Raw genomic sequence first — 8,806 nt, 5'->3', positions numbered from 1 at the left:
TAGCGGCTTGCAGAGGGAGGGACCAAGGCCGAGAGACCCCTAATTACGCCAGTCACACTCGGAGAAGCGCTAACGGGACAGCGGTTCAGGCCAATCGCAGTCAGGGCTGCGGAAGCAGCGAGACTAGGGTGGAGACTTCGGAGACTGCAGTTGCAGGTGGGTGAGCTCTGGGGTCTGAGGGAGGAGTGGGATGGCAGCGCCGGGTGCTGGGGGTCCGCGGAGGAGGGGACTCCCGGGGCTCTGGCCGCCCCTTGGGTCGTCCGTGTGCCGGGTGGGGGAAGGCTATGGGCGACGGGGAGCGCGCCGCTCGGGGACCCCGGAGCTGTGCCCCGCGGCCGCCCCAACCTGGCCTCCCCGCCGGCCCTGGGACCCCTCGCTGCGGCGGTGCGGCGGCCGGGGCACCGGGGGCCCTAGGAGCGGCGGAGCGCACTTAGCTCAGCAGCCTTCCTCGGGGGCTCCGTGCCTCGGCTCGGTGGTTTTCCCAGGCCTGACCGAGGGCCGTCTGGACGCCTCTGGGGGACCCTCGTGACCGCAGCCCCTGCGGTACTGGCCTCTGCGGAGCCCTGTCGATGCCCAGCTTCGCGGCCGATGAAATGCCATCTGCTGAGATGGAGACGGTCCCCTCCGCCCTTTGGCGGCCAGGGGACGTCAGTCCAGGGCCAGCAGTAGTCATTACACAGCGACCTAAGGATTATTTCCACCCTCTTTAAGATGGCTTCTATTCTGTTTTTATCTATGCTTGTTTCTGTAAGTTTTCCTGATCTCACAAGCCCCTTCCAACCCTTTGCAGGTAGGTGGGGTTCTGAACGCCCAACACACACAAATCCGCAAAGGGATGTAACGTACTGTCTTGATAGATCAACTTGGGTAATACTAAGAGCCTGTGTCAGGGGCGCTATGTAAGATCTGCTTGCCACCTGAAGAGAGCTTACAGTCTGGCCAGGCAGAGGGAACATGTGCCAAAACCCCGCAGTAACTGAAAATGTGTAGGTACGTGCAGTATACGGTGCCTACTAATTCTCCTCTCCCCGATGATCCCAACTCCGTTCTCCATTTTTAACTTTATGTATCTGAGCATATGGTAACTTCTCCACTCTTGGCTTTTTGAACTGATCTTTTTAAATTCCACTGTTTCCAAAACACTTCCATGCTCTGTGCAGTAGTAATTATTGTTACTGATGGAGAATCTGAGGTGAGAAAGAGAAATCTGTGGGACGATTTCAAAACAGGTTTAGGAATTCATAGTCCAATCTTTTAGCATTGAACTGAGCTCTGTGTATTCATCTGTACAGCCTCGTAGACAGATAGTGCAGTGGTTATTCGTACTTGCTTTCTCTGCCTAGAAAATTCTGTCCTCCCGTCATCACATTTCTTGTTCCTCTGTGTCATTCCGGTCTCAGCTCAAATGTCATACCTAGGAGAATGTCTATGTACAAGCTCAGTCTCCCCACTCCCTTCTATCCCTGGTACTACAGTGGACATTCTTTTTAGGTTTGTTTAATGGAATCCCCTTACTTGTCTACTTTGTAAATTCTTACTTGTCCTTCAAGGCTTAGGGCAAACCCGACCTTTTCTTGAGGACAACCCCGGAGTTTTTTTTTTTTTTTTTTTCTTTTTAATTCTCTGTTTAATTCATTTGGCAACTATTCTTACACAGTCTTATGGCATCTATTATCCCGAATTATTTTTATGTGTGTCAGAATATAAACTACTTGAGAGGAAATTTAATGCATACCTTACGTTTTACAAATAGTATACACATGTTTTGATGAACTTTTACAATAGATTTTACTTCTATTATAAGCTAACATTGGTATTTTTAGTCTGTCTACCTTTACTTCCCTCATTTTATTTCTTAAGGAAATATAAAGTGTGCCTAACTATATTCAGGAATCCCAAACATATTATTGTGATTTTTTTTTTTTTTTATTGCATTGGTGAGGGGAAGAGGAGGACTGAAGTGTTAGGGGTTCAGCAAGCTTGTAATAGTCAACTTGCCAGATTCTGAGCTGTCGCTTCTTAGTGGAATTCTGAGAAACCTGCCTGTGTTCTTTTTCCATTTCCACCACCAGTTATCTGTGTGACTTTGAGAAAATCACATAACCTCTCCCGGGTTTCAATTTGATTGGAAAAGCATCAAATGAAATCCTCTAAGTTTCATCGCTTTTAGGGAGCAGGGGAGATAATGTTCATTAGCTTCTTATTGGGACACAACTTTACTCCATTGCAAAGCTTAACTTTTCAAGACTTTAATAAATATATTTTTAATTCTACCAGTTACCCAAGAAAGAAATCTTGCAACCTTTCCCCCCTCAGTTTGCATATCCAATCTATTATCCATTCTATCGGTTCTGCGTCTAAGCTAGAGTTACCATCTAAATTTCTCCTTCTTCACTGCTAACACTCTGGTCTTAACCACCATCCTGTCTCACCAGCAAGACTGAATCATTATCTAGCCTGCAGCAGACGGGGCAACATTGTTTTCCTAAGTCCTCCCTGCCATCAGCACTTCTGAAGCAGCGGGTCTTCAGAGCTAGTTCTCCAAGTCCACGCCCTTGAGCACTGCATCATATGTGCTTCTGACCAGGCAGTGTAGGAGAGGCCAGCAAGATAGGAATCCTGAAGACCGTTGTGCTCCAGAAACTAGAGATGTGTGTTGCAAGAAGGGGGGACTAGTTAGCAACGTGAGTTAACTAGAACGTGGAGAGAGAAGACGAGAGCACGGTGTGGTGACACTGACTCAGCAGGATGTTGGGTGAGACGACTGGACAGCAGCGGGCTCAGATGGCCACTGCATGGAAAGCTGTTACAGACTTTCTGGGTCAGAGAGTGGGAAACCGGGATGGTCAGTAGAGGGTAATGAAAGTTCAAAGGACAGATTTTTGTTTGATATTTAAAGATGGGAGATATTACAATGTGTCTGCTGATGGAATCTGTCCAGTGCAGGGGAGAATGTGTTGATGCAGGAGAGGTGGTAGTTGTGTGGGTGTGGGTGTGCGCGTGTGTGCGTGGTACTCTAGAGTGTACTCCAGAGTGGGGGACCCTGTCTCCACTGGTTTTGGCCATACGCCCAGTAGTTAGAACAGTACTTGCCAAAGTAATAGCTACTCTGTAAACTTTTTAATATCTGTTGAATAAATGATTAACTTGGACACTATTTCTCTTACCTCCTTTTTAAAAAATTAATTCTTCACACATCAGCCAGAAAGATACTTTTAAAAAATAAATCAGACCATGTCACTGCACAGTGCGAAGGCTTCTGTGGTCCCAACTGCACGTAGAATGGAATTCCAGCACCCTGTAGCCTATCGGGTCCCACATGAGGTGATGCCCGCCTTCTGGAGCCCTACCTCCCCTGCATTCTTCTCTCCTTAACTGAATTCTAGTGATGCTGGCCTTCTTTCATGTCCTCAAACAGAAGGACTCCTTCCCACATTAGGGCTTTATACAGGATTTCTCCGCCCCCCCCCCCCCGCCAAACTTCTTGTCTTGACATCATTCAGGTGTCCCCTTAAATGACACCTTCTGAGAAGACACTCCCTGAGACTGTAGTGAACCAGAGCAAAATCTCCTGGAGCCACGTGGTCCTGGGCCAGCTCCCTGGTACCTGCCATATAACCTTGAGCAAACTGCAGAAGGTCTTAAGGCCCCAGCTCCCCTTCCTGTGAAGTATAGACCATAGCAATATCTGGTTTACACACTCCTTTTGAAGACTCAAGAGTATATGGAGCAGCAGTACAGAGTGAACCCTCTGTAAGTGTTACCAGGGTCACTCCCTGAAGCTGAATATCCCCCACTGTTCGTTTCTGTTCCTTTCCCAGCGGTTTCTTCACTGTTTTTGCAACAATGTCTAATTTATCAGTCTTCCTCACTAGATAGGAACCACCAGGAAAGCAAGGATCAAGTCGGCCTCTATCCTCCATGCCTTCCTGACTAATTCCCTACCTGGCACACAGTGAGCAGCCTGTGACAAATAATAATTAGGTTAGGCCAGAAATCACGCTCGGTTTTGAAACTCCAGTGACCAAACTCGCATCACTGGAGAGCCTGACGGAATCAAAGCCCAGACCAGTCTTGGTGCAGCCTCGGTGGAATCCCGCACTCCTGTCCAGCACCTGCATTTTCTGTCCTTACTTTGTATCAATCTTGTCAGACTTGATTGTTGTGCTTTTATTGATTCAATTATTTAAATCAAATTTTAATGGAAGATGTTAAAAGGAAGAAGGAAACAATAGTATTAAAAATTGATTCAGTGTTTTGAGCAGGAAGGAGTTTTGTTGAAACTAAGATGCACCCTTACACACCACTGTCTCATGCACTTTGAAGAAAGAAAACACTGCCATCCTCAGCTCCATACAACTCCTTATCGCGTGGTATTTTTCATACTCAAGGAAAGCCCTTTTAAAATTTTCATATATCACCCCAGTACACACGCAAAATTAGCTGGCTGAGATACTCTTAAAACATTTTCACATTCAGAATCCAGTACTTCAAATTCACCCGCAACTCAGAATCTCGAAGTCCATGTTTTTCTACATAATATTCTGTTATCAAGAGCATTAGTGATGCATCATTTCTTTTTTTTTTAAGATTTTATTTATTTATTTATTTGACAGATCACAAGTTGGCAGAGAGGCAGGCAGAGAGAGGGGGGAAGCAGGCTCCCCGCTGAGCAGAGAGCCCAATGTGGGGCTCGATCCCAGGACCCTGAGATCATGACCTGAGCCAAAGGCAGAGGCTTAACCCACTGAGCCACCCAGGTGCCCCTGATGCATCATTTCTTAAATGACTATCTGTTATTATCTCCAGGGCTGTATTTTAAGACATGGATAACCATTCTTCACATTCTGATGCACAGTTTGATGCACATAGGGACAAACAGGTCATGTTGCTCCCTGGCCAGAAGCAATAAGATACCTGTCAATTTCAGATATGTTTAGGGTGGGAAAAAATGTGCCTTAAAATTAGTGAAATATTAGGGGCACCTGGGTGGCTTAGTGGGTTAAGCCTCTGCCTTCGGCTTGGGTCATGATTTTAGGGTCCTGGGATCAAACCCTGCATCGGGCTCTCTGCTCATCGGGGAGCCTGCTTCCCCCACTCTCTCTCTCTCTGCCTGCCTCTCTGCCTGCTTGTGATCTCTCTCTCTGTCAAATAAAATCTTTTTAAAAAAATCAGTGAAATATTATATTGAATTTGCAGAGTATTTGAAGAAAAAATTGCCTTATATATCTTTTAACAAGATTTAAGAATTGTTTTAACAATAATGTTATTAAGTACATGTTATTACTGAGTTTAACCATTAATATTGATACACCACCTGACAATATTGATTTATTATTTATGACATAGCTTAAGCATCACAACAGTACGATGTATTGGTGTGTCTGCCTTGAACACAAGGAAGCTAAAGCCTCAGAGAGCCTCCATAGGCGCCGCAGTATGGTGATGGGCTACTTAGGACCCTATTCCTTCAGCCTGAGTCCTGAATTCTTGGTTATATGCAAAATACACTACTACTATGAGTGCACATTTACTCCGACCAAATTTAAGAAATGAAGATTTCAGCTTCTTTGCTCTTTCATTCTGTACAGAATATACACGGCAGGTTTTATCTTTTAACAGTGTCATAAAAGTGAATATCTATATATGACTCTAATATGTTTGAGATACTTATTCTTTTTTTTAAGATTTTATTTATTTGAAAGAGAGCGTGAGAGTACACACACAAGCCGGGTAAGAGGCAGAGGGAGAAGTAGGCTCCCCACTGAGTGGGAGCCTGACTCAGGCTCGATCCCAGGACCCTGGGATCATGACCTGAACCGAAGGCAGATACTCAACCGACGGAGACACCTAGGTGCTCTGAAACATAAAATTTTTAGTAAAATTTGCTTTTTGTTACTATTTATAGAAATGAGAATTCTTTATATCTCCATCATTGGATTCAATGAACAGTGAGCCTCAAGAGACTTAATCCAACACAAGATCCTAATTCAATACATATTTTTAATGATAATAAAGTTAATTAAAATATGTTTGTGGCTGACGTTTCTTAAAATTTATTTCCTCAAGACTCACATCACTATATACAAATACAGTTTTTATCCTTTTTAAAGTCTCAGGTTTGAGTACCTTTTAGCTTTTTTGTTTTATATTCAACTTCTCTTTTGAAAACCGAGGAACAGGCCACCTGGATGGCTCAGTTGGTTAAGCATCGAACCCTTGATTTTGGCTCAGGTCATGATCTCTGGGTCATAGGGTTGGGCTCTACACCAGGTGTGGAGTCTGCTTGGGGTTCTCTATATGCCGGGGGCCTTCCTGCTTGTGCTTACTCTCTCTCAAGTAAATAAATAAATCTTAAAAAAAAAAACTTACACTAAAAAAGAAAACAATGTTTTCTTTGCATTTTTAAAGTGTTTTGAACAAGAACAAAACTGGGATATCAGTTTTTAAACTAAATTTCTATTTTGTGGTCTTTAATTTTTATTTTGAAATAATCACATATATATATACAAGTTACAAAAATAGTATGAAGCAGTCCCAGGTGCCCTTTACACAGTTTCCCCAGGACAGCATCTTCCACAGTTATTGCCTAAAATCAAAATCAGGAACTTGACTTTGGTGCACTGTGTAGGGACAGTCCTGTGTCATTTTATCACATGTATAGATGCCTATAGCTGATCAAGTCACAGATTATTACAATTCACTGCAGAAGTGTCCCTATGCATTCCTGCCCCTCCACCCCCACCACGTTCCTCAGCCCCGGAAACCACTAATATGTTGTCCATCTCTATCATTTTGTCATTTCAAGAACGTTCTAGAAATGGAAACATACAGTATGTGACCTTTTGAGACTGCCCTTTTTCACTCAACATAATGCTCTTGAAATTCCTCTAAGTTGTGATTGTACATCAGTGGCCTGTTCCTTTTTAATGGTGGGCAGTCTTCCGTGGTATGGAGGTACGACAGTCAGTATACTTGTCCATATGTTGAGCAACATTTTGGATGTTTATGGTTTTTGACAATACAATTCTAAGGGCTATGATAAACCATGTACAGATTTGTATTTCTCTAGGATAAATGTGTTCATATCAGTGATTATTGGCTAATATAATGTATACTTAGTTCCCCATTTTTATTGAGATGTAACTGACATATAACATTGTGTTAGTTTTAGGTGTACAACAGAATGACTTGATATTTATAAATATTATGGAATGAATACCACAATAAGTATAGTTAACATCCATTGCCTTGCAGAATTTTTTCTTTTGCTGATGGCTTTTAAGATTTACTCCCAGAGCAACGTCCAAATATAGAACTCAGCATTGTTAACTGTAGTCCTCATGCTGTACATTACATCTCCAGAATTTGGTTCTCTTATAACTGGAAATTTGTACTTTCACCCCCTTCCCTCAGTTCCCCTACCCCCAGCCCCTCTGGCAAACTCCAACCTTTTCTCTGTTCCCATGAGGTTTTTTTTTCTTCTTCAAGATTCCACATTTAAGTGACATTCTACAGTCTACATTTATTATTTCACTTAGCATAATACCCTCAAGGTCCATCTGTGCTGTTGCAAATGGCAGGATTCCTTCTTTTTTATGGCTAATGCTCTATTGTGTGTGTGTGTGTGTGTGTGTGTGTGTGTACACTTCACATTTTCTTTATCCATTTATCAATCTACAGACACTTAAGTCATTTCCTTCTCTCGGCTGTTGTGAATATGCTGCTGGAACACAGCAGATAGATGCCTCTTCAGGATAGTGATTTAATGTCCTTTCAGTTCACACCTAGAAGCTGAATTGGTTAAGATCATATTGTAGTTTCATTTAAAATTTTTGAGAAACTGCCATACTATTTTCTATATTGGTTGCACCAGTTTTCATTCACACCAAAAGGATACAAGGTTCCCTTTTATTCACATCCCCAACAGCACTTGCTGTCTCTTATCTTTTTGACAAAAGCCAGACTGACAAGTGTGAGTTTGTATCTCGGGGTTTTGATTAGCCTTTTCCTGATGATTAGTGACAATGAGCATCACCTCATGTACCTGTTAAACCATGTGAATAGCTTTGGAAAAATATCTATTCATGTTCACTGCCCATTTATTTTTATTTTTTTTAATTTTTAAAGATTTTATTTATTCATTTGACACAGAGAGAGAGAGAGATCACAAGCAGGCAGAGAGAGAGGGAGAAACAGGCTCCCTGCTGAGCAGAGAGCCCGATGTGGGGCTCGATCCCAAGACCCTGAGACCATGACCCAAGCCGAAGGCAGAGGCCTAACTCTCTGAGCCACCCAGGCACCCCTCACTGCCCATTTTTAATTGGATTACTTGGAGGGGTTTTTTTTGTTTGGGTTTTTTTTTTGCTCTTGAGTTCTAGAAGTTCCTTACAAATTTTGGATATTAACACCTTATCAGATGCGTGGGTTAAGAACATTTTCTCCCAGTCTGTAGGCTGACCTTTCATTTGGTTGATCACTTATTTTATAGTGTAGAAATTTTGTAGCTGATGTAGTCCCACTTCTTTATTTTTTATTTTGTTGCTTGTGCCTTATGTGTCTTATCCACCACCACCACCCCCCAAAATAATTGCTATTACCAATGTCAAGGAGCTTATTCCCTACTTTTTCTTCTAGGAGTTTTATAGTTTCTGGTCTCACATTAAATATTTAACTGACTTAATTGTTGTGAATGGTGTGAGATACGGGTCCGGTTCCATTCTTTTGCATGTGAATATCCAATTTTCCTAGTGTGATTTATTGAAGAAACTATCTTTTCACCATTGAGTACTCATGCCATCGTTGT

The 8,806-nt window shown here is 42.8% G+C and overlaps 1 protein-coding gene across 4 annotated transcripts in view; it reads left to right on the top strand.

The window, feature by feature from the left end:
- Positions 1-6: 6 nt before the first annotated feature.
- The window catches only part of KBTBD3 (kelch repeat and BTB domain containing 3), a 37,035-nt gene continuing 28,235 nt past the window's right edge, over positions 7-8,806 (top strand). For 2 of the 4 annotated variants that reach the window (XM_059179565.1, XM_059179563.1), the window contains exon 1: positions 17-156. The gene's annotated coding sequence lies outside the window, so the exon portion shown is untranslated. Of the gene's footprint in view, positions 157-8,806 lie in introns of all 4 variants that reach the window. The other 2 variants (XM_059179564.1, XM_059179562.1) reach the window with 2 other exon arrangements.

Source organism: Mustela lutreola, chromosome 1 (assembly GCF_030435805.1).
Source record: "Mustela lutreola isolate mMusLut2 chromosome 1, mMusLut2.pri, whole genome shotgun sequence".
NCBI classification, from domain to species: Eukaryota; Metazoa; Chordata; class Mammalia; order Carnivora; family Mustelidae; genus Mustela; species Mustela lutreola.
This window is presented reverse-complemented; position numbering and strand designations above follow the sequence as displayed.